We start from the raw sequence: 26,220 nt of genomic DNA, 5'->3' as shown, positions 1-26,220 counted from the left end.
TTGTGGTCGAATTATCCAAACAGTGAATGGCTGCATCCGCCCGGGCGGCTGTGAAGCGGGCGGCTTTGTCCAGCCCTGAGAACAGCCGCGCGGAGGGGCCAGACAAAGCCGGCGCTGACGCCGCCTTTTCCATGGTCCGGCAGAGAAAGAAAGGCCCGGCGCACAAAGCCAGCCCCGGTGACTGGGGCGGAAGGGGGATCGGGCTTTAGTCACGGCCCCGCCCGGGAGGGCGAGGGGCCCCACCGGAGCTTCCCATCAGGATGGGAACAAAATGGGGCGGGACGACTCGCTGACGGTCCTCTCCATCCTTCAAAGGCCCCCCAACCCCCAGAGGAGGCCTGAGAGGGACAGCAAGAGACACTCAGGTCCCTGCTGCCATCAGCACCCACCCAGCCTGGCCCCAAGGCTGGAGGTCATCTCCCAGATGGCGCCTGGCTACTCGGATGGACCTCAGACCCCTGGCTGGCCTCTCCATGCCTGGGTGGGCAAGACCCCTTTAGCCTGATGGCCAGCGACCCCCAGAGGAGCCCAGCCAGCAACGCTAAAGCCGATGTCTCAGAAAGAGTCCATGTGCTTCAGGGGCAGAGGGGACAGCAGAATGGCGAGGTGGGGTGGCAGGTAGTCTTTGGGGCCGCGGCTGGGAGCCCCTCATCCTCACCGCTCTGCTCAGGGACAGCCTGTCCTGGGGACTCAGTGCTGCCCCTGGCATAGGTGGCCAAGGAGTGACCACAGGCCAGAAGCCAAGCCAGGCCCCTGCCAGGCCACCTTCAGCTCCAGACGGCAGTGTGCCCCTCTGCCAGGGGTCACAGTGAGACCTGAGATGCAGGGAAGGGTGGGCGGAGGGGGGCCCAGAAGAGGAGCCCGCAGCGGGCAGCAAGGACCCTGGAGCCCGTCCCGGCTCGGACACCTGGAGCGGGACCATAGCAGGAGGCCTCTGGCTGCCCCAAGCCTCACCTGCCTGAGGGTTTTTTGAGGATCAGAGACTGAGCCCTGGGCTTGTCAATGAGCAGGCGACCCCATACTTGTGCCCAGGGTCCATGGCGGACCCGGGCAAGGAGGGACTGCGGGGAGCCTCGGGCCAACAGCAGGTGTGGGGTTTTGAGGGGCCAGGCAGGGAGAGGGAAGGAGGGAGGTCTTGGAGGGCACATTTGAGTGGGCATTGGGTGGGTGGCGGCCCTGCTGTGAGAGTGCCCAGAGGGCTTGGTGAGAGCCGAGGGCAGGGGGCGTGGGCTCATTTCTGCGTTTAGAAAACTCTTCCCAAGCTGTCCAGGGAGAGCCAGAATGGAAGTGCTTGGTGGGCCTGTGAGGGCCGCTGCAGCCATTCTAAGAGCTGGTGTCTATTCAAGAGGAGAGAGAGTGGGGAGCTGGGGTGCCCGGGTGAGCTGGCACAGGGTGCGGGGCATGTGTGTGAGGGGCAGGGGAGGTGTGTTGGGATGTGCACAGTAATCAGGAAGAAGGCCTGCTCTGGGAACTGGGGTGCCCGGGTAAGCTGGAAGAAGGGTCAGGTCTAGGGCTGAGCAAGGGGACTGTGCCTGGAAGGAGCATGTTCTGGAGACCAGAAGAGCAAGTGGGTAGCCCCGCCGTCTGCCAGCCTCTCACGTGCCATGATTACATCGCCAAGTCCGCAAAAGTGCCCCTGTGGGTGCCGTGTCACTTACATCTAGGGAAACTGAGGCACAAAGGGACTCACCAGAGCCAGAGCTAGGACCAAGGTGGGCCCCCCTTCAGCTGGGACTGACACCACAACTCATCCTGAGACCTCGTGCCATCCTGAGGGAAGCTCACCCTGTCCCCACGGGGACTCCCGGCCCCGTCCCACATGGGACCCAGGTGCAGGGCCTGTGGGGAAGTGCCCGGGCCTTGGCCAGGACTGGGTCATCTTCCCTCAGCCAAAGTGGGGTGCGCCCAGCCAGAAGGTAGAGCCCCCAGTATCACTGGGCCCTGCCATCCTCCGAAGCCTGCCCCAACTCCCATCTGGGGCCCGTCAGCTCTGCTCATGGCCAGGAGCATGTGGCAGCCGTGGGGGCAGGGAGGACAGCCTTGGCTTCACCCCAGCAGGAAAGGCAGGTTCTGACGAGGAAGCAACTGGGCGGGTCCAGCCCCCATCAGGTGGTGCCCAGGGAGGCAGTCCAGGCACCCGCCTGGCCTGGCTACCAGGCTTCGGCCACAGTCTTCCACCAGGATGTGACTGAAGGCCTGGCCAAAGTCTGCAGGCCACCTGGAGGGCACCTGGAGAGCCAGGAGCGTGTGTGCATGTGAGTACATGCGTGAATGTATGAGTACATGTGTGAATGTGTGAGTACATGCGTGAATGTGTGTGTGCGTGTGTATGAGTGTGTATGAGAGTGCATGTGTGTGAATGTGAGTACGTGTGAGTGTGACTGTGTGAGAAAGTGTGAATGTGAGTATGAATATGCGTGAGAAAGTGTGAATGTGTGTGAATGTGTGTGACTGTGTGAACGTGCATGTGTGAGTGCGTACATGAGTGAATGTGCATGTGTGATGTATGTGAGTGTGAATGTGTGTGAGTGCATGTATGTGAATGTGTGTGTGAATGTGTGTGTGAATATGTGTGAGAATGTGTGTGAGTGCCTGTGTGTGAGTGCCTATGTGTGCGTGAGAATGTGAATGTGTGTGTGAATGTGTGTGTATGTGTGTAGCCTGCCTGGGCTCCGGCACCTTGGGGACCCTGTGGTCAGGTGTCTCTGCTCCCACAGTCTCTGCTCCTGGCCTTCTCTCTGAGCCTCCATCTCCCTGACTCTCCAGTGGGGGTGAAAATGCTCACAAAACCATTATGAACAATAGGAAATGAGGTGATTTGTACAAATCAGCACTGCCCTTGGCCCATAGCAGTTGCTCAAAAAATGGTAACTTGCCCTTTGCATGACCCAGAACCTTTGGGGGCCTGGCCGCGGTGTCACAGAGAAGCAGCCGCTGTCTGCACCATTGCAGGCTGCAGATACTCCCGGTTCTCAGCAAACATTTCCCGGGGTCCTACAACAGGCCCTGGGTCTGGCTGGGGCCAAGGATCCCATGGTGATCAAAACATGGTCCCTACTCTTAGTGAACTCTGATCAGCACAGGAGATGGAAACTTCGCCTCCCACCATATGGTGGCTGTGGGAGGGAAAGTGTGTGTGCATGTGTGAGCGTGTGAGTACGTGTGTGCATGTGTGAGCATGTGAGTACGTGTGTGAGTGTGTGATATTTGAAGCATGGCCAGCACCTCGGCTTGCTGGGCTGGGGTGCAGTCAGGGAGGGCTTCCTGGAGGAGGGAGCATCTGAGTGAAATATGTAGAAAGAATATGCATGGGCCTGGGTGACAGAGAGAGGGAAGAACTGCCGGGAGCGGGGCGGGAAGGAGGGTGCTGGGGTGGGTGGGGCCAGGGCTTGTACCTAAGCAAGGCACCCTGAATCAGGCAGGCTCTGAGTCCTTCCAGGCCCTCCCTCCCGAGAACCTGACATGGAGGGCCTGGGAGCACATGGCCCCCTCGGACCCTCCTTGGGTGGCACCGGAAGATGCGTCAGGCCCTAGTGTTGGGGGCAGGCCAGGTGCAGGGTGCCCCGGATGAGGAGGCAGACCAGCCCAGTGCTCATCAGTGCCCTGGGCCCCCTCTGCCCCCTTCCAGATGCAGATGGCAGCACTGGGCTCGCATGGGGCAGAGACTGCTGAGGTCTGGGGCTGGGACCTGCTTCAGCGGGCATTCAAGCAGAGTGCGTCTGGCCCGAAGCCACCTGGGAATGGCATTTGTATCGTGAATGAGGGCGGAGGGGAGCATGCATCTCTGACAAGCCCACTAATGTGTTTGGAGAGAGCCAGCGAGCAGCCCTGGATGCTCGGTCACTGCTGCTCACCGGGTCAGCCGCCTTTGTTCTCCCAGGCCCCGGGCGCTGGAGTCGCTGTCACGTGACATTGTCCCAGTCAGCGGAATCCGATTCTGCTTCCGAGGCAGGTCCTGTTCAGACTGAAGTGGGGGATGCACCACAGGCCCAGGACCCCACGGCCCCTGCTGGTCCCTCCAGGCCTCGCCACCAGGCTCCTCCCTCCACACCTGACACCCCCAGCTCCCCCAGCACAGGAAGAGGGCACACGCTCACCCCTCCACCCACCCCACCACCCCTAGTTCACACCTGGCAGGGAGACCCCCTGGGCGGTGGGAGTGGTGCGCTGAGATGGATGAGACAGGCTGTGGTGGCGAGGGGACAGTCAGGGACAGAGGGGGTCCCCTGAAGATGAACGTGAAGAGCAGGGGAGGCATGGGGCTGGGGGCCAGTGCAAGGCCGAGAGGGTGTGGTGGGAGGGGCAGTGGCACCGGCCACTGCCCTGGGCTGTGTCTCCTGGTCCCACAAGTCCCCGTCCCTGGGGAGTGGGGTCCTGCTCAGCCCCTGTGGGAAGGGGGCCATCTTGGCCAACTCTGTGGGCCCCATGGGGTAGTGGGAGGCAGTCACCCCGGGCAGGGCTCCCCACCTCTGCACTGGGGGTGCAGAGGAAGCCCCCCGTCCAGCTCCATTGACGCCCACGAGGCTCCCCGAGCAGGCTCCTGTGAAGGGCAGAGGCCGCTGGCTGGGGCCAGGAAGGCTGTGGGGCGGTGCTCGGACCCAGCCTCAAATGAAGCCTGGGAGCAGGTGGATGGGGAAACAGACAAATTCGCTGAGGGGAGGGGCGGCCACATGCAGGCTGGGGGGAGTGAGGCTGAGCAGGGAACCCAGGCTTTGGGAGGGGTGTCCCTGTCACCACAGCTTGGTCCAGGCCGTGTGTCCCAGCTCCCAGGCAAGGTTGTGCGGCACCAACTCACCCTTCCAGAAATTGCTGAAATCTCTACTGTCCAAACCTATCACCGCCTTAATCAAAGAAAACATATAGCCCATCAACACACCAGGGAAGCCAGCAGGAAGGAGCCTGGCCTTGTCCCAGCACCTCCTGCCCAGCCCCCTTCCCGCACTGCCCTGTCCACAGCCTGGGCATCCTCTCCAGCTGTCAGTGACAGGGACAATGACAGCCATGTCCTGGTGGCCTCTCAGGGACAGTCATGTGCTGAAGGAGAACATCGTCTCCTGGCTCATCTCGCTGTCACACCCTCAGTGACTGGACTGAGGGCTCAGGGCAGGCACCACCGCTACCCAGTTGCACAGCAAACCCAAGCGAGACCACTGCAGTCCCCAGGCTGGGCCAGGCCCTTGCCCTGGTCCCCACATGAGGGACAGCCTGGCTCAGTGCCTTTGGCCACACCATGCAGCCTGCAATGAGATAAGGGTGGGGAACTCCCTGGCAGCTGGCAGGGGGTTCTGGGCTGGCTTATTCCTGAAACACATCTGCCTTCCTTGAATTAGCTCCCCACAGCCCACAGAGTGCAGCTGGAGTGAGCGGGGGCCCTTCCCAAGCTGTCCCTGCAGCCGGGGGCCTTGCATCGCTCCCGGTCAGGACCCTGGGCTCCCTCAAAGGCTTTGTTTGCTTGGGGGCCCGAGGCATCCACAGCCTTCCCAGTTACCTGCCCTGACCAGCCCTCAGCTGTGCCTTCAATGGCGTGGGCCGCCGGGCATCTCACCTCTCCATGCTCACTGAGGTCAGAGGCAGCGCTTCCCCGCCACCCAGTCTCGGGTGGAGACCAGGCGCTGCTCTCGACTTGGGCTTCAGGAGTCCTGCTGCACACTGCCAGGCAGAGGTGTGGGCTGGACGGGCGTTGGTGTCAGGAGTTCACCTCCCGGCTGGACACAGACACTTTTAAACTCAAAGCCGCGGAGGGACCGGGTTAGCGGTCACGATGCCACACTCCCCATCGCCTTGAGGGAGGCCTCCAAGCTTGGAATTATGGTTCTCCAATATGTGCTTACTTGGGTTTGCTTTTGAAAAGGTTAGGGTTTAAGTATCACCCAGTAACACACACATGCCCAGCTACATCTGAAATTACAGGGTCGCTGGGCTCGGGGTCTGGCCTGTGCCCACGGCTGGGTGAGGAAGTGCCCACCGCAGCTGGGCCACTCCACCCAGGGAGGGGCGGGTCCGAGGGGTGCCACATACCTGAGCTGTCACCGTGGGGGCTCTAGTGTGTCACTCACCAGGCAAAGGAGGGTCTTTGGGACACTCTGAGGACAGGAGGGAGTTACCTCTCCTCTGCATGGCTCAATTTATCATCTGTAAAATGGGGACAAGGCTGTTGCAAGGAGTAGAGAAAACAGATGCAAAGAACCTACCCAAATGCCGCTTGCAGCAAACACACACAGGGACCTTGAGGGTACGAACAGCGCGGGAGCAGGGCGGGAGGGGACGAGCCCAGGCTATGTGTGTCTGGGGCTCAGGGCTCAGCATGTGAAATGGGCTGGATAATGGTGGTGGTGATTATCAACCACATCATCACTCTCGGCCGTGTGGAGGCTGGCCCAGCAAGGAAGGTGTGGTGGCACGGGTGATGCCAGGGGTCCCACTCCAGAGGGTAGAGTAAATCCTTGGAGAGTGCAGTGTTGGCCCTAGGAGGAGCCCCTGTGCTGGGCACCCGTGGAGAAGGCCGGGGCATCCTGAGTCAGGACCGCTGAGGCCAAACCTACCCCTGGAGCCCAGAGGCACCGTTGCAGCCAGGTCTCCCAGCTGCCCGGCCTGGCTCTCCACTGGCGATCCGACTGGGCTGGCTCGTCTCCCGGACCTCGGGGCTTTGGATGGCGCATGCAGTACCCAAGCTGGCTGGGCCGCAGCTATCACCGATCACCAGCCTCAATATTCTTCCCCACATCTGCCATCTCCCCAGCCCCGCGGCCACTGGGCGTGGCTCAGGCCCAGGAAAGCAGCACCCTTGCTAGGACTTGCCTGCCCACGCTCCTCCTGTGGGGTGGAAGTGGTGGGGTGGAAGTGGGGTGAGGTGGCCTGGAGAGGAAGCCAGCCTGACCGCCCACACCTGGCTTCAGGGAGCAGGTGACCCTCCCCCTCGCTCTCCCTGCAAAGTGAGTCCTGGCTGTGGAGCTGAAACACGAACTCCCCGGTTCCACGCCCAGGGCCTGGCATTGGCCCCACACTCACCTGAGTGCTGGCCGCCTTCCTCCCGGCTCCCAGCCTTAGCTCCTGGTCCTCCCATCCCTGCCCTTATCCCTAGGTGTCCCCTCATCCTTCATCCATCTACTGCTGGGAGCCTGGGAGGGTGGGGTTGCCTAGGCCCTTTCCTCTACTGCTGTGTGACTGGGAGAAAATCAGTTAACATCTCTGTGCCCCTGGTTCCTCTCCATCGGCGCTGTCCTCTGGGGCGGGCGCTGGGGTTCTGTTGATGTCATAGGTGCTCCGCCCAGTGCCCACAAATGCCCGTCAGGCTGGCGCTGGAACAATGTGGAACGCTCAGGCAGTGGCCACTTCGCCTGTTTCACGGTCAGTGCTCCCTGAGCCACCTCCATTACCCCACTTTACACAGGCGGGTGCTTGTCGGCAGGGGGATCACTGGACTGGGAGCTACCTGAAGGCAAGTCCCCTTCTCCTTAGGCCCCCATGGGTATGGATAATGGGTCACTGGTCTGGGGGGCTTCCCCATATCTTTGGCGGCTGAGCAGCGTGAGCCCCTCCCAGGACCTGGACTGTGGCCCTTGTCGGGAGGGGGTTTGCCAGCACCTCCTGTGCGATGTTTTCTCACGTTCATTAAACCGCTGGGTGCAGCAGAGCCAAGACGCCTCAGAGACACACGGAGCTTGCCAGCCGCCAGGTTCAGGTCACAGTCAGACCACAGACAACGGCACCTGCAGAATTCTCAGCCTGGCTCGTGCAGCCGTGAGAGCCAGGGTGGAAGTGACTGTCCACTGGGGTTCAACCTCCCATCCTCAACGATGTCGGTCACAGATAAAGTCTTCAATGGGGCTGGGCGCGGTGGCTCACGCCTGTAATCCAGCACTTTGGGAGGCTGAGGTGGGTGGATCATGAGGTCAGGAGTTCAAGACCAGCATGGCCAAGATGGTGAAACCCCATCTCTACTAGAAACTACAAAATTAGCCAGGCGCGGTGGCAGGTGCCTGTAATCCCAGCTACTCAGGAGGCTGAGGCAGGAGACTTGCTTGAACCCAGGTGGCAGAGGTTGCAGTGAGCTGAGATCATCCCACTGTACTCCAGCCTGGGTGACAGAGTGAGACTCCGTCTCCAAAAAAAAAAAAAAAAAAAAGTCTTCAATGGGCATATCCCCCATAAGGCGTGATAGACAGCAGGGAGGTCTGACCCTGAGATGGGAGGTGTCTGCCGGCCACAGGCGGTCCCCAAGGATGGAAAGGCCCTGAGCCCCAGAAGCTGGGTGGCCCCAGCCTCCTCCCCTCAAGGAGCACCTGGACAGGGCTGGGCACAGGGACGTCCAAGAGACAGCCTGGGTGGGAAGCACCCACTCCAGACATTGTGGGGCTGTGTGAACATAGAAGCAAGCCGCTTAGCCTCCCGGCCTGTTTCTTCATCTATAACATGGAAATGAGAAGACACCCCGTGAGCAGGGAGGGCACTGTCACTGTCACGATCATTCCCATGGTCACCACTGCTCTCCGGGGAGCAGCTGCCACGGGGGCGCTGGGGCCGGGTGGCATCCAAGTGGCCCGGACTCACTGGCTTACTGCAGCCCTCCTGGGACCGGCCGGCCAGCGGGGTGCTGGGAGCCACCAGGAGGTCAAGTTTAAGCGAAGGCCTCGCTCGCTTCACTGGCTTAGGCACGAAAAACCCAAACCCAAACAAAACGCAGCACCAGCTCCCCACAAGCGCCTTTGTGTCTGCAGAATCGTCCACTCTGCTCTGGGACATCTGCGGCTGCCCAGGCAGCGGACTCGGCGAGAACAAGGGCCCCGCTCTGAATAGGGATTCACGCGGGCGATTCTCAACCGCGGCTGCATTCATCAGGGCCCGGGTGCCCGGGGGCTTCCTTCAGGCCCTGCCCCCAGGACCCCGGCTGGCTCCAGCATTCTCTCCCCAGGGTGGTCCCTGGCCCTCCCATCCCCAGTGCCTGCCACTGCCCCTGAAGGCTGCCCGGGGGGCCGGGGGGTATTGTCCCGGGGACACCTGCCCTGTGCCGAGCCGTGGCCGCTCGGGTCACCACGGCTGGGGCTGGTTCACACGGCCTGAAAGGCGTCCCCTCTATCCGCACTTGCCCTTCTCCTCCTCGCCGCAGGGGGAGGGGCCGGGCAGAGGCAAACAGTATTTTTTCTGTTCTCTCCGGCACAAATGGAGTTCAATTAGTGAAGAAGAAACCCAAGCCCAGCCAAACTGCGCTTTAAAAAATCCCGCAGGAGAGAAGCGTCTTCCCACACCCCCGGCAAATCAATGGGATCGATGGTTCCCGTGCGTTCTCCTTCCTTCCCCCCCGGAACTCATGGGGTGCAGCCGGAACGTCCTCTCCCGCACCAAGGCAGACCGGGCAACAGGGATATCTGAGGAATACAAATACATGCGCCCCAGCCCCGACCCCATTGCTGACAAACCGTGATGGGAAAGCCAGACCATCCTCGGAGGCGGCCGGCCAGCAGACGGACCCTGGGCAGGGTTCAGCCCCCGCCACAGTCCTGGGCGCCCTCAGCCCGGCCACCTCTTCTGCTTTTCCTCAAGGACTTGACCACTGCCCAGAGCTGCCAGGAGCAGCCCCTGGGTGGCCTGGGGCCTTGACACTAGGAGGTCACCGCAGGTGGCTGAGTCCAGGCAGGCTGGAGGCCATGGGGCCTGTCTTCCCCAAAGCCTCTGTCACCAGCCCCTCCCTGCTGTTCCCAGGGCCTGAGGAGCTGTCACTCTTAAGCAGTCACTGCACGGTCAGGAGGTGGTCGCGGTGGAGGCAGCTGACCTTCCCTCCTTGTATGGCTGCACATGTCCCCCAAGTCACAGCAGAGGTCCCCCAACAGGGAGACACCAAGAGCCTTCCCAGAGCCTGTCCTGATGTCCGAGCCTCTCCTCTCCCCCGAACATCCTTCAGAAGAGGATGGAGGATTTGCCAACACGTCCTGTCCTATCTCTGAAGGTTGCATTGTGTACAGGGACCTACTCTGCCCATAGAGCCAATTATTCTCGGATCATCAATTTGAAACCAGAAGAGAAATGTGGCAGGCTTTTTTTTTTTTTTTTTTAGAGCACTCCCTGACCCTGGCCGGGGTGGAGGCCACAGCAGCTTTGTGTCATGGGAAGGTCACAGAGCAGGGGTCCAGGGGTCTGGGCCTTGGCCACGGTTCTGCCGGGCACAGCACGATTCATGCAAATCCCTGTTGCTGAGTTCTTCCATTTGGGAACTGGGCCAGTTGGGCCCAGGACCAGAGCATCTGAGGTCTAAGAGTCTTTGACTCTAAAGTAGAGTCTATTTTTTGCCCACTAGATGATAGCAAGGAGGGAGGGAGGGAGGAAGGGGGGGAAGGGAGGGAAGGGAGGGAGGGAGGGGGGAAGGGAGGGAAGGGAGGGAGGGAGGGGGGAAGGGAGGGGAGGGAGGGAGGGAGGAAGGGAGGGAGGGAAGGAGGGAGGAAAGAAGGAAGGAAGGAAGGGCAGAAGTGTGTAGGGAGGAAGGAGGGAAGCAGGGAGGGAAGGAAGGAGGGAGGGTAGGAAGGAAGAAGGGAGGGAAGGAGGGAGGGAAGGGGGAGGGAGGGAGGGAAGGAGAGAGGGAAGGGGGAGGGAAGGAGGGAGGGAAGGAAGGAGGGAGGGTAGGAAGAAGGGAGGGAAGGGGGAGGGAAGGAGGGAGGGAAGGGGGAGGGAAGAAGGGAGGGAAGGAGGGAGGGAAGGGGGAGGGAAGAAGGGAGGGAAGGAGGGAGGGAAGGGGGAGGGAAGGAGGGAGGGAAGAAGGGAGGGAAGGAGGGAGGGAAGGGGGAGGGAAGGAGGGAGGGAAGGGGGAGGGAAGGAGGGAGGGAAGGAGGGAGGGAAGGAGGGAGGGAAGGGGGAGGGAAGGAGGGAGGGAAGGGGGAGGGAAGGAGGGAGGGAAGGGGGAGGGAAGGAGGGACGAAAGAAGGAAGGGCAGAAGTGTGTAGGGGAGGGAGGGAAGCAGGCAGGGAAGGAAGGAGGGAGGGTAGGAAGGAAGAAGGGAGGGAAGGAGGGAGGGAAGGGGGAGGGAGGGAGGGAAGGAGAGAGGGAAGGGGGAGGGAAGGAGGGAGGGAAGGAAGGAGGGAGGGTAGGAAGAAGGGAGGGAAGGGGGAGGGAAGAAGGGAGGGAAGGAGGGAGGGAAGGGGGAGGGAAGAAGGGAGGGAAGCAGGGAGGGAAGGGGAGGGAAGAAGGGAGGGAAGGAGGGAGGGAAGGGAGAGGGAAGAAGGGAGGGAAGGAGGGAGGGAAGGGGGAGGGAAGGAGGGAGGGAAGAAGGGAGGGAAGGAGGGAGGGAAGGGGGAGGGAAGGAGGGAGGGAAGGGGGAGGGAAGGAGGGAGGGAAGGAGGGAGGGAAGGAGGGAGGGAAGGGGGAGGGAAGGAGGGAGGGAAGGGGGAGGGAAGGAGGGAGGGAAGGGGGAGGGAAGGAGGGAGGGAAGGGGGAGGGAAGGAGGGACAAAAGAAGGAAGGAAGGGCAGAAGTGTGTAGGGGAGGGAGGGAAGCAGGGAGGGAAGGAAGGAGGGAGGGTAGGAAGGAAGAAGGGAGGGAAGGAGGGAGGGAAGGGGGAGGGAGGGAAGGAGAGAGGGAAGGGGGAGGGAAGGAGGGAGGGAAGGAAGGAGGGAGGGTAGGAAGAAGGGAGGGAAGGGGGAGGGAGGAAGGGAGGGAAGGAGGGAGGGAAGGGGGAGGGAAGAAGGGAGGGAAGGAGGGAGGGAAGGGGGAGGGAAGGAGGGAGGGAAAGGGGAGGGAAGGAGGGAGGGAAGGGGGAGGGAAGGAGGGAGGGAAGGGGGAGGGAAGGAGGGAGGGAGTGTGTGGGAAGGAGGGAGGGAAGGCTGGAGGGTGTCAGCTGTGGGGAGGCCGCCCTGTCTGACTGGCTAGTGGTTGTCATGGCCCAGATGCCCTCTGCTTTGGGACTTTGCACATGCTCTTCTCTCCCTGTGTGGGGACCACGGGCCATCTCCCCAGCCCCTCTGCTCTCTCTTCTTCTAGAAGTGCTGGGCCCTGGGTCTACCCCACGACCCCTCTGCCTCTCCCCAGGCTGTGAGCTCCCAGAGGACGACGCCCTTTCTGCTTACACCACCTGCAGGTGCTCCAGCCCCGGCACTGGAGGGCCTTGGCCACCGACACAGCAGCCTCATCTTCTGGCTGGATGTGAGTATCCTCCCGCAGGGGCCTCATGGACACACCGTGTTTGCAGAGACGCTTTCTCAGGAAGGGCAGCTGGCTGGGAGGCCAGGACCCAGCCCCATCCAGCTCCCCAGGCCCGCTGTGAGTGCTACCTCAGCCACCCTCCCTGCCGGCCCATTCCACAGATGAGAACTTTCTGGGGTGCAAGAGCGGGAAGGGGCAGAAATACGCACAAAGGGCGCTGCCTGCCTCTCGCTCAGCTCCGCATCCTTTGATGTTTGAAACCCACAGGAATCATTGCAATCGTTCAGAAGGGACTTGGCCACAGGTGACTTGTCTGCAGATTGCTGGAGCGCTAATGAGTGCTAATTACAAGCTGACTGCTTGCCAGGCAATCTGCCCTGCTGGGCAGGCGGGGCCACAGCTGAGAGAGGGGCGGCGCGTGGGGGGCGGGGTGTTGGGCCCCGGTGCTGGCTTTGAGGATGGGCTGTGAGAAGCGACTCTGTTCAAACGTGTTGGACATACTCACAGGGGAGAAGAGACCAATCATGCCTTCAAGGAGGGACAGTGGCGAGGCCGGCCCGCGGCAGAGTCTTTGGCTGCAAAGGGGAGGATGGGGCCCAGCAGGGTTGCCATGGAAACAGCTTCTGATTGGAAGGGGCCCCTTGCAGGGTGTGAAGGACAGAAGGCAGCACCCTGAATCCTCTCTACCCCCGCCTGCCACCTGGGACCCACTCCGGAGCAGGGCGGCTGTGGACCTGCCTGGCGCTCAGAAGGGGGAAGGGGGAACTGCTCTCGGTGGAGGGGTCACCTGGAGCTTGGTCTCTGACAGCTGGCAGGCAGCCCGGTGAGGGCTTTGGCTTAAGAGTTGCTGGCGGATAGCTCCAGCCGCCGTGTTCTGAGCTCACAGCCGGTGCCAGCCACTGCAATGCGCACCACCTCATCCCCGCTTCCCAGTGAGCCCTGGAGGTCAGTGCTGTGATCTCGACTTGACAGATAAGGAAACTGAGGCTCAGAGAGGTCACGAGAATGTGCTTGGGTCACAGGTGGGTGAGGGAGAGGCAGAGCTGGTGACAAACTAGGGAAAGAGGTTCCCACAAGGGTCCAAGGTGAATATCAAAATGACGAGGATGACCGATGACACCTTCCACCTCAGCCCGCTGTGTGGCGGCCGGATTTCCTCCGCGAGTTGGAGTCCAGCTGCCACCTTCACTTTAGAGTGGGAAATTTGGGTCAACCGGGGGAGGGGACTTGCTGGGGCCGAAACCCAGATTGAGCTCCGCTTTCCCTTCCACCGCCTCTGGGCCGCCCCACTGGGCCCTGGTCCTTCCACCGCCTCTGGGCCGCCCCACTGGGCCCTGGTCCTTCCACCGCCTCTGGGCCGCCCCACTGGGCCCTGGTCCTTCCACCGCCTCTGGGCCGCCCCACTGGGCCCTGGTCCTTCCACCGCCTCTGGGCCGCCCCACTGGGCCCTGGTTCGTGGTCTGATGTTTTTAAAGGAAACGCTCTCCCAAGGGTGTCCCCTGCTCCTCCCTCCTGCGCAGGTGGGTGGGGAGCCCCAGGGCGGCAGGTGCAGTGTGGAGAGGGACCTCACCTTCCATCCTCTTCCTGGATGAGAAATGTCACATCAGGGCCCCCGGGGAAAAGCAGCAGAAGCTCCATGGGCCCCGCTCGGGCCTCAGGTTACGCCCTGCAGCCGGGGTGCTCGTGAGGGGAGACTCTGGGATGCCAGCGAGGAGCCACACTGTGAATGCGGTCTCCTGCCCACCCTCTGCTGGTCCACGACCCCGGGGACAGCAGGGCACAAGGTGGGAGGTGGAGAATACAGCTGTGCAGAGTTCTGCTGGCTGGCTCTCCAGACTATCTCCGTCTCACTCTGCTCTCTGCCTTTTTTCAAAATCCAGTAGACCCAGAATCTTCTGGTCACCCCACTCCTGCGGGGAACAAATAGGAAAAGGACATCAGGGCTCTGAGCGCCCCCTCCACACATGGGAAGATGCTTAGGGGTGCCCATTCTAATCCAGTCCTCCTGACAGGCCTGCAAGGAAGCTGTTAGTATCCCCAATTTTACCATAACTCCCAAAGTCTCTTTGCTCCTAAGTCATCAGGACTGGGCCCCGGGCTTTGCATGGGCAAAGTGGGTTCTGTGTGTCCAGGAGATGGGTCCTCTTTTGAAGACCCCCAGAAGCTGCCTCAGGGCACTCAGTCTCTACCCTGAGCCCTGCTCCTAGGGCCTCTGCCGCTGGATGTGTGCCTGGCTCTACCCAGAAAACTGCCTCTGTGTCCCAGGTGTTCTGGACGCCCCTCTGTGGGTTCTCTGGTCGCATGGGGATGGATGTGGGCTGCAGGCCAGGCGGCTGGGTGTCTTCCAGACTTGCTTCCCAAATGGGTAGACTGGGGCAGGGCAGGGGTGGGAGTGAGGAGTAAGGGCCTGCCCCTCTTCCCCCAACCCCTTCCCCCGTGCAGCCAGCTAGGAGCCGGTTCCTGAGCCTGTCCCCTCGGGCCACTGGCCTGAGCACGGTGCCTTTCTCTAGGAAGATCCTCGAAGAGCCAGAGCCCATGCCGGACCTGGGGAGACCCTGAGGGGGAGCCCACTTCCTGGAGTCTCTGGCTGGCCCCTGTTTCTGGGATGTGTGCATTGACACGAAAGCTGAACATTAGGTCCCAGAAAGGGGATTTGGGCTTATTTCTCCAACCCACAGACAAGCCCTCTTTTCCCATTAGAAACTCACCTCAGAGCCAAGTGGCCCCGGAGAAGCTGCCTCTGTGGCCCGGTCTGCAGGGTGGAGTTACCGTGGGTCCCTCGCGTCAGACATCTGCCTGCGGACCAGACACCTGCTCTCCTCCAAGGAGCCTCAATGTCCAGAGAAGGGATCCTGCGGTGACCGAGGGACAGGCCTGTCTTCTGGGTCACCACATCTTGGCATTTATTATTTGCCCCCAGGAAGGTCTGAAGGATTTTACTTTTAAAAACCATAGTCAGCCGGGCGCGGTGGCTAACGCCTGTACTCCCAGCACTTACGGAGGCCGAGGCGGGTGGATCACCTGAGGTCAGGAGTTCAAGAACAATCTGACCAACATGCAGAAACCCTGTCTCTACTAATACTACAAAATTAGCCAGGTGTGGTGGTGGGCGCCCGTAATCCCAGCTACTTGGGAGGCTGAGGCAGGAGAATTGCTTGAACCTGCAGGGTGGAGGTTGCAGTGAGCCGAGATCACACCATTGCACTCCAGCCTAGGCAACAAGAGCGAAACTCTGTCTCAAAAAAATAAATAAATAAATGAATAAATAAACAAAGTTGTTTTGGTTCTTCCATTTTCCACACATTTCCATATGAATTTTAGAGTTAGTTTGTCAGTTTCTACAACAAAAGCCTGCTGGAATCTTTATTGCAATTACATTGACTCTATAGATCAATTTGAGAGGAAAATGGCATCTTAACAATTTGGAGTCTTCCAGCCTATGAATGTAGTATACCTCTCCATTAATGTAGATCTCATTTATCTCAGCTGTGTATTTTTAATGTACAGGTTTTTCACATTTGCGTCAGATTTATCCTTAAGAATTTCTTAATTTTCAATTGCTGGTTGCTAGTGTATAGAAATACAATTGATTTATGTGTATAGATTTTGTTCCTGCAGCCTTATTAAATTCAGATTAGTTCTAGTAGCTTTTTGTAGCTTCACTGGACTTTCTACATAGATGATCATGTCATCTGCAAATAAAGACAGTTTTGTGTCCTCCTTTCCAGTCTGAATTTCCTTTATTTATTTTTCTTGACCCATTTCCCTGGCTAGAACTTCCAGTACATTGTTGAATAGAAGCGGTGAGACTGAACATCGTTCTCTTATTCCTGATCTCAGGGGGAAAACATTCAGTCTTTCACCATTAAGTGTGATTTTATCTGCAGGGTTTTTGTAGATGTCTGTTGTCAGGTTGAGGAAGTTCCCTTCTATTTCTGGTTTGGTGAGAGTTTTTATAAGGAATAGATGTTAGATTTTGTCAGATGCCTTTTCTGCATGTATTGAGATGATTATATGAGTGGTTTTTTTTTTGAGACGAAGTCTCGCTCTATTGCCCAGGTTGGAGTGCAGTGGCGTGAACTTTGCTCACTGAAACCTCTGCCTCCTGGGTTCAAGTGATTGCTTGCCTCAGTTTCCCAAGTAGCTGGGACTACAGGTATGCACCACCACGCCCAGCTCATTTTGTATTTCTAGTAGAGATGAGGTTTCACCATGTTGGCCAGGCTGGTCTTGAACTCCTGACCTCAGGTGGTCCTCCCACCTCGACCTCCCAAAGTGCCGGGAGTCCTTTCTTTCGCTTACTTTAATTTGCTCTATTTCTAGTTTCTTAAGGTGGAGCTGAGGTCACTGATTTGAGCTCTTTCATCTTTTCTAATAAGGCATTTGGCAGCATCTGAAGCTAAGCTCAGCTCTGCCTTAGGACTTTCTCACAAATTCTGTGCTATATTTCCATTTTCATTCAGGTTATAATACTTTCTAATTTTACTTTTGGTATCTTCTTTGACTAGTGGAGTATAAGTTATTTGGTTTCCAAATATTTGGGGATTGTCAAGTTATCGTTAATCATTATGTTTTTGATTTCCATTACGGCCAGAGAACATATTTTGTATAATTTTGTATGAGTTGAATCCTTTTACATTTTATGGACCAGAATATGGTCTATCTTGGTAAATGTTCTATGTACACTTAAAAAGAAGGTTTATTTTGCTATGATTGAGTACAGCATTCCATAAATTATAATTCGGTCAAGCTGGCAGATAATGTTGCTCAGATCTTCTATTATACCCTTACCGATTGTCTACTTGTTCTATCAATGTCTGAGAGAGGGGTATTTCTTTCTTCCTTCAGTTCCATCAGTTTGGGCATGCATTTTGAAATGCTGTTATTAAGTAGATAGCTATTTAAGATTGTTCTGTCTTCTTGATTAATTGACACCTTTATAATTATTAGGTGGCCTTCTTTATGCCTGGTAATATTCTTTCCTCTGAAATTTACTTCAATGCTGTAGCTATTCCAGCTTTCTTTTGACAACTGTTATTATGGTGTGTCTTTTTCTATCCTTTTACTTTTAACCTCATGGTGTTTGTCCCTTCCACCATGTGAGAACACGGCTAGAAGGTGCCATCTTTGAAACAGAGAGCAGCCCTCACCAGACACCCAATCTGCTAGCATCTCGATCTTGGACTTCCCAGCCTCCAGAACAGTGAGCAATAAATTCTGTTGGTTATCAATTACTCAGTCTAACATATTTTGTTATAGCATCCTGAAGGTTCTAAGACAGGGGTGTTTGGACTATTTGCATTTCATGTGATTATTAATATAGTTAGGTTTAAGTCTATCATCTTGTAGTTAGTTATAAAATCAGGAACTATGACCTCCAACTTTGTTTTTTTCAAGATTTCTTGGCTATTTGGGACCCCTTACCATTCCATATGAATTTGAGGATGGGCTTTTTCTATTTCTGCAAAAAGGCCCTTGAAATTTTGATAGCTACTGCATTGAATCTATGATTACTTTATGCGGTATTGCCATGTTAACAATATTAAGTCTGCCAACCCATGAATATGGGATATCTGTTCATTTATTTAAGCATTCTTTTCGATTATCTTCTAAGGAGAATTAAACAATTTTGAAAATCTTGCATACGTACCCATGGAGTGCCATTTTCAGTGCTCTTCCTTCGTTTGTGTAGATCTATGTTTCCATCTGTTATTTTTCCCCTGCAAGGAGGACTTTCTTTCACCTTTTTTTTACAGAGCAAATGTGTTGCCAATATGTTTTTTCCCCTACTTTTGTGTTTTAAAATGTCATTATTTAACCTTTGGTTTTGAAAGATATTTCACTGAGTATATTTTTGTTGAAAATATCTTTTGAAATATATTTTTGCTTTACATACCGGTATTGGTTGACAGTTTTTGATCCCAGTACTTTAAAGATGTTGCTTCACTGTCTTCCCACTTGCATTGTTTCTGATAAGAAGTCTGTTGCCATTCTTATTTTCTTCCTTTCTATGTCATACGTCTTTCCCGCCTCTGGCTGCTTTTAAGATGTTGTCTTTATTACTGTTTTTGAGCGATTCTAGTATGATGTACCTTGGTGTTTTCTTCATGGTTCTTGTGTTTGGAGTTTGTAGACTCCTTAGATCTGTGGGTTTATAGCTTTCATTGTTTTGGAAAAATTTTGATCATTATTTTTTCAAAATTTTTTTCCATTTCCTACCTCCTCTCCTTCAGAGGTTCCAATTATTAAGCTGCTTGAAGTTGACCTACAGCTCATTGTTGTTCTCTATTTTGTGGAATTCTTTTCCCTCTGTATGTTTCTTTGTGGATAGTTTCTATTGCTATGTCTTCAAGTTCACTAATCTTTTCTTCTGCAATGTCTAATTTTCTATTGATTACATCTAATGCATTTTTCATATCATGCATTACAGTTTTCAGTGAAGCTTGATTGGGCTATTTTATTTTATTTATTTTTGAGACAGGGTCTTGCTCTGTTGCCCAGGCTTGAGAGTGGCATGATCTCTGCTCACTGCAACCTCCACCTCCTGGGTTCAAGAGGTTCTCATGCCTCAGCCTCCCAAGTAGTTGAGATTGCAGCCCCAGGCCACCATGCCCAGCTAATTTTTGTATTTTTAGTGGAGACAGGGTTTTACCATGTTACCCAGGCTTGTCTTGAACTTCTGACCTCAGGTGATCCTCATGCGTCAGCCTCCCAAATGTGGAATTCTTTTCCCTCTGTGTGTTTCTTTGTGGATAGTTTCTATTGCTATGTCTTCAAGCATGCTGGGATTACAAGCATGAGTCACTGTGCCTGGCCTGAATGGGGTATACATATATTTTTAAATTCTACATGTTTCTATTGTGCGATCTTGTGGAATACAATTATGATAATTTTATATATATATATATATATATATATATTTTTTTTTTTTTTTTTTTTTGAGACAGAGTCTTGCTCTGTCACCCAGGCGGGAGTACAGTGGCATGATCTCCGCTCACTGCAACCTCCACCTCCAGGGCTCAAGCAATTATCCTGCCTCAGCCTCCAAAGTAGCTGGGATTACAGGTGCACACCACCATGCCTGGTTTATTTTTGTATTTTTTTAGTAGAGACAGGGTTTCACCATGTTGGCCAGGCTGGTCTCAAACTCCTGACCTCAAGTGATCTGCCTGCCTCGGTATCCCAAAGTGCTAGGATTACAGGTGTGAACCACCACGCCCAGCGATAACTATTTTAATGTACTTCTTTGCTAATTGTAACATCTGTGTTAATCGTGGGTCAGTTTTGATTGCTTAATCATTTCCTCATTATGTCAGTATTAATAATATTTCCTGCTTCTTTGAATGTCTCATAATCTCTGATTGGATATTTGACATTTGGTAAAACAGTGGATATCTTTGCATTCCAGTAAATATGCTTTGTTCTGGGATGCGGTTACTTGGAATTAGTTTAATTCTTCATAATATATTTATTAGAAAGGTCTGGATAAGTAGTCAGTCTAGGATTAATTTTTTTCTCCACTACTGAGGCAAGATCTTTCTTACTCAACCTTCCCCTCCCCAACCCCAGACACAAATATGCCAAATGCCCCACCAGAATTATGGATTATTCCATTCTGGCTGGTGGAAATAAACATTATTCCTGGGCCAGTGTGAGCACCAGGTACTTTTTTTTTTTTTGAGATGGAATTTCGCTCTGTCGCCAGACTGGAGTGCAGTGGCACAATCTCAGCTCACTGCAACCTCCACCTCCTGGGTTCAAGTGATTCTCCAGCCTCAGCCTCCCGAGTAGCTGGGACTATAGGCGCCTGCCACCATGCCCGGCTAATTTTTTATACCTTTTTTTTTTTTTTGAGACAGAGTCTTGCTCTGTTGCCCAGGCTAGAGTGCAGTGGTGTGATCTCAGCTCACTGCAAGCTCTGCCTCCCAGGTTCACACCATCCTCCTGCCTCAGCCTCTCGAGTAGCGGGAACTACAGGTGGCCACCACCATGCCCGGCTAATTTTTTGTATTTTTAGTAGAGACGGGGTTTCACCATGTTAGCCAGGATGGCCTTGATCTCCTGACCTCGTGATCCTCCCGCCTCGGCCTTCCAAAGTGCTGGGATTACAGGCATGAGCCGCCGCGCCCGGCCTGTACTTTTAGTAGAGATGGGGTTTCACCATGTTGGCCAGGATGGTCTCAATCTCCTGACCTCGTGATCTGCCTGCCTCAGCCTCCCAAAATGTTGGGATAACTGGCGTGAGCCACTGTGCCCCGCCTGTTCTTTTTAATCCTTTAGAATGATTCTCTCCACAAGCCTCAATTATTTTCCTCCCATATTTGCAGTGATCTATATTCTGGGGGACACTGGAAAGGCACCCCTGCACGTCTCTCACTTCCCTCCCTGCGTAACTCTCTTTTCTCCGAAACTCTGTCCAGTGAACTCCAGCTGCCTTGATCTTCCTGGACTCCCAGCCCTACCTCTGCAACTTGGGAGTCTTCTGGGATCTGTCTGGCTTCCCCCTGCCTGCACCATGGCCGGGGGAGAAATCTGCCTCTCTCAAGGCAGAAATGTGGGGCAATTAGAGAGGCTCACCTTGCTTGTTTCCTTTCTCTCTGGGATCACTGCATTTAATTTTGCCTGATGTCGGGGTCTTGGAAGCCACTGTTTCATGTATTCTGTCTGATTATTTCAGTTGTTGCAGGTGTGGTAAAGAAGCCTTTTATTCTATTTTGGCCAGAAGCAGAAGTGCTCTCTCTTTTTAAATCAAGTATTGGCCACCTCCTACTTGCAGGGCGTGTGACCGCCACACAAAGCCAGACAAATGCCAGCCCTCTCCTGACTACAACTCCACCGAAGGGATAATGGATTGGTGGTGGTTGTGATGGGGAAAACTGCAGACAGTAATTCTTACAGAAAGAGAATAAAATGTGATTTGACACAGGTTACTAGGTACCAGGGCTGGCCAGGGTCCCTGGACAGAGGCAAGCAAGCCAGATGCAGCCTCCTGGTGGGATGCCCATGGCTTTGTTCATGCAGACGAAAAGCCTGGTGTTCCCCATCTCCGCGATGCCAAGGCTGAGAGAGCCTGGAACCCCTGGCTTGTGGTTCTGATTGCTGTTCAGAGAGCAGTTTCCCTTTGAACTGGAGAAAGAGACTGACAAAGGTGCCACACGCCAGGAAGAAGAGGGAGAACAAATTTCCCCAGGTGAGGGCAAAACAAAATAAGAGCCAGTTGAGGGGTTGATTGTGATTCAAGCTGCATCAAGCCAAGCCTGGAATTATGCTAACTACAGCCACGGTCATTACCACCCCGGTCCCTGAGAGCCACTATGCTCTGAGCATTCCCAGGGTTACCTTGTTTGGCCTACATGGTGACCAGTAGGGTCGCTTGTAGCCTTCCTATTTGGGAGAGGCTGGTGCTTGTCTGGGAGGAGGAACTCTCCCTCACCATGGCTGAGCAGGCACAGTGGAGCCAGCCCTGCCCTTGGGGTGGGCAGCAGCAGGGGCTGCAAGCCGTGTTGCCCTCTGGGCAGGCAGGGTCCTCCTTCCTGCAAATGAGATGCTACACAAGAGGGTCTTGACAGGAAGGGCCCGCCCAGGGTTCAGTCTCCTGTCGGGCTGCAAGGAGTTGTTAGCAAAGTTGAGGACCCCGGCTCCATAACCGGTGGCAGCACTAGCAAGTGTGTGTGTGTGTGTGTGTGTGCAAGTGTGCACGTGTGAGTGTGAGCATGTGTGGTAGCAGGGACTCCCAGAGCTCCGAGTCCAAGGCTGAGACTGGGCCTGCCAATGCTCTCCAGTTCTACAACTGTCACAAGAATGTGGCAGCCAGGGCTAAGCTGGGGAGCTAATCCGGCTTTGATGCTGACCCTCTGGCCATCCAGGGCGCTGAGGTCAGGACCACCCGCTCCAGCCCTGGATGAAATGCAGTGGGAGTGGAAGGCTGGAGTGCCCTGGGACTGACGAAGACTCGCCCCTGGGACCACCTTGTTGCAACTCCTGCTTCTGAGAAAGGAGCACGGGGCCGTCCATGTGCTATTCACTCAGCAGCTGCTTGCCAGGCACCTGGCATGTGCCAGGGCTGCCCAAGGCACAGGGATGCAGTGGTGAGCAAAGGGACCCACATACTACCCTTGTGAGCCAGATAGTGCATGTAATACACCCTGGGCCAGCCAGATGGCTGCAAGTCCAAGACAACTGGGAGGCAGGGCAGTGGAGACAGGCCACTGCAGGAAGGAGGCTGCAGGTGCAATTTCATGGAGAAGGTGACATTTTAGCAGACTGGGAGGAGGTGTGGGAATGAGGTGGCAGATGTCTGAGGGAGGAGCGTCCGGGTGAAGGAAGCTTCTGGTGCCTTGGGCCTGAAGCAGGAGGAAGCCTGGTCTGAGTGAGGAGCACCTCAGCGGCCGCGGCGGCAGAAGGGGAAGCCAGGGCAGTGCCCCCTCTGTGGGCTCCAGGAACACCGGGCTGTGCGCTGAGCAAGCTGAGAGTCTTTGGAGGGTTTTGGCAGAAGAATGATGTGATTTGACTTAGGTTCAGAGAGGATGATGGGTGGGGACTTATGGTGGCCACACCAGGGGCAGGGAGCCCAGGGAAGGTGCAGCCGTGACCATCAGGAAGAGCAAAGGCAGCTTGCCTTGGCTTAGCCCCAGAGGCCGGGTTCTGGCCATGTCTGGAAGGGAGAGCCATGGGCTTTTCTGATGGAATAAATGTGAGATTGGAGAGAAAGAGGGGAGTCAGGGACAAGTCTAAAGTTTGCGTGGGGAGAAAAGGGAAGAAAGGAGTTGTCATTTTCTGAGTTTGGCAAGTTGCGGGCGGGGGCAGGTCTGGGCTGGGGCGGGTGCCAGGCGAGGCATCCGGCTTGGCCTGGAGTTGGATGTAGGAGTCTGGAGCTCAGGGCAGCGTCCAGGCTGCACATATTTGGGGGTCATAGGAGAATTATTGTGTCTGAAGAACTGGATGGGTTTCCAGGGAATGTAGAAGAGAGAAAGCCGGTGGAGAGCACAGGGGAGAAGCCGCCAACGGGGAAGGCAGGGAACCCAGCAGGAGGGCAGGAGGAGGAGGAGTCGCAGCCAGACTGAGGGACATGAAAGGCTTCAGAGGAGGGGCTGTGGGGTGGGAGAAGGGGGATCCCAATGGGAGACGCAAGTGGATGGCACTTGAAGGGCTTTACTTTGAGAAAGAGCAGAGACACGCAGGGCTGTGGAGTGGTGGGGGGCCCGGGGGGCGCAGAGATCCAAGGGGCTCGGCTGGCAGCCAGCTCGGCCGGGGGTGGGCAGTGAGTCTGGGGCAGGGGGCTTCCGGTGCTGCTGTTTCCAGAGCTGGAAGGAGGGGACAGGGAGGGGACAGGCGCGCAGGGGCGGCCGCAGTAGCGTGGACGGAGGCGCGAGGGCTTGGGGACCGTGGTCACGCCTGTGATCACGGCTGCCAAGGAACGCGCGAGTGGATAGATTTAACCCGGGAGGAGACCGCGTGGGGCTGCGGAGAGGGCCCGGGGCCGCGGGTGCGTGCAGGATAGGGGCGCGCTGGGGAGGAGGGCGCGCCGGGTCGCGGGCAGAGGCCAGAGGCGGCGCTTGGCCGGACGCGTTCAGGCCGTTCCCTGCTCAGGAGAGGCCGAGCGAGGGTCGGGGAGCCGCTGTCTGTGCCTAAGCTTCCTGCTCTGTGAAATGCAAACAACACTCGCCCTGACCTCCCGGGATGCGACAGCTCTGGAGGGCGCTGGGGAGGGTCCGCCTCATTGTCGTCGTGGAGAAGGGAGCGCTGGGGGCTGAGGCCCGGGGCTGCGGGACACCCCTGGGCGCGGGAGAATCTCCGAGACCCGCGACGGGAGCGGCCTGGGCGCGTGGAGCGGAGGTGGTGGCCAGGCCGGGCGGCGGAGGTGCTGGGGGTCGAGGACTGGGCCGGGCCATCCCGCAGAGGGCAGTGCAGGATCGGCCCTGGCCACACGCGCCCTCCGGCTGCCAGGGCCGCTCCGCCGCGCCGCGCCCTCTCCCGAGGCCCCAGCGGTTCTCCAGCACCGGGGGCGGCGCGGAGCTGCTGTTCTCGCCTTGGACTGTCACAGCAGCCCCAGGACGCGGCCGATCAGCTCCGCTTCATAGAGAAGGAAACTGAGGCCCCGAGAGGTCAAGCACCTCGCCCCAGGCCGCACAGCTAGAAACGGGGAGGCCGGGCTGCGACCCCGCCCTCCGCAGTGGGGACGCGTGGGCTCCTGACCCTGCGAATAGCGGGTTGCTCCTGACCCCGCGCCGCCGGCTTCCTCAGGGCCCTCGCAGTCCGCCGCTTTGTCGCCCGTCTGGCCCCGCGCCTGCAGGGGTCCCTCCTGCGCTGCAGGACTTGATCGGGGCTTGGGGTGGGCCGCGGCGGGTCTGGGGTCCTCTGGCTCCCGCGCTTACGGGAGCGGCGGGGAGGGGAGCCCGCCTCGGAAGGGCCCCCTTTGCCGGGCACAGGCAGGCCGGTCCTCCCGCGCTCCTCGCTCCCGGGCTGTGGCCTCGCGTCCCCGGGCCACGGCGCTGCAGCCACGCGGGCGGCGCGAAGTCGCGGAAGGAGCGGACCGTCCTCCCCGGGCACTGTGGGACTGCGGGCCTTCCCGGTCCAAGCCGAAGCACGTGCCGTGGAGCTCGGCCCCGCGCGGGGCAGGGGGAGTGGTCCAGGGCTCGGGAGCGCGCTGTCTCCACCTCCCCAGCACCCGCCTGCCCCGCGCCAGAGCTCGTCCCTTCCCCCATGGCCTACGGGAAGGGAGCTGGGTGTTCTCAGAGGGACCCGGGGAAGGGACGGCAGGGACCTCTCGACGACATGGAAGGAAAGAGGGGAGGAGAGGGAGGGTGGGCACGGGAAGGGGAGCAGCTGAGGGGCTGGGAGGGAAGCGGAGAGTAGCGGGGAGCCAGGCGGAGGAGCGGACTTGTTATTTACAGTTATTAATTGCTGGGAACAGATTGCAGCTGGAAACGCTCTCGATGCCAGCTCTCGGTGCCAGCTGAACCTCTCGGAGCAAGCCCCATTCGCGCAGGCCGCTGTGAGCGAAGGCTCCACGCGAGCATCTCCTGGGTGTGGGATCTCGGTAACCCCAGGCCTCACATCCTGACACCCGGGCCCGGGAGCCTGTGAGCCTCCTGAGGGTCTCTAACCGACTCCGGCTGGATAGTGCGGGCCGTCAACTTGCCCTAGTATGAGTCATCGTGGCAACACCTCGGAAAATACCCAAGTCACTCCAATTACAGCATTATCAATCGCTGCCATCGCTCTGGAACTCAACCCAATGAAACTGGCGAGAATGCCAGCCGAGCCGGGCCGGGCCGGGAGGAATCCAGTTCTTGGCAAAGGCTGCCGGCCTGGCAGTGCGTCTGCGGCCACGCCAAGCCACAAGCCCTGTGTGGTCGAAGCTGCAGAGGTGTCGGCTCCATTTCACAGTCATGGACACTGAGGCCCACCAAGGCTAAGGCCTCTCCTTCAGCCCAAACCCTCGAGAGAAAACCCAGAGAGGGAAAGGCTGCCTGGGCAAAGCCTGCCTCAGATGGCAGGGGGCGGTGGTGGGTAGGGGGCGGTGGAGAGGGCCGCAGTATGGCCATGCACCGCACTAGCCCCTGGCATGGTGGCCTTTCATGGAGCGTCTATCCTGTGTCGGCCAGGCCATGGGCTGTGCATGCATTACCCCATCAACCTCAACAAAGTAGGTGCCACGATCCCTGTCTTACAGACGATGAAACAAAGGCTCAAAGCATTTGTTACCTGCCCAGGGTTACTCAGTTAGTAAATGACAGCTCTAGGTTCAAACCCAGCCCCATCTGACTCCGGGTCCATGCTGCTTCCACAGGGACTTGCCTTCTGTCTCCTGCCTGAAGGTGAATGTGCTGACCGAGGGCACCGTCTCAGTGCCTGTGTGCACGTGTGCACACGCCACACCCATCAGCAAAGATCCCACTGGGCCCCTGCCTCTGACATCCTGCGGGTGGACAGCCTGGCCCAGCAGAGTGGGGAGGCCAAGTACAGCTGGCCCACCCACGATCCAGTGGTGCTCCATGCTCCTAATCAGTAAGATATGTTTTTGGAATAAAAACCACATCAGCATTTTTATTTTCAAGTTCAGACAAGGCTTTTTTTTTTTCTTCCCCATTTT

Source organism: Pan troglodytes, chromosome 23 (genome assembly GCF_028858775.2).
Source record: "Pan troglodytes isolate AG18354 chromosome 23, NHGRI_mPanTro3-v2.0_pri, whole genome shotgun sequence".
Classification (NCBI taxonomy): domain Eukaryota; kingdom Metazoa; phylum Chordata; class Mammalia; order Primates; family Hominidae; genus Pan; species Pan troglodytes.
Note: the sequence above shows the minus strand (reverse complement) of the source record.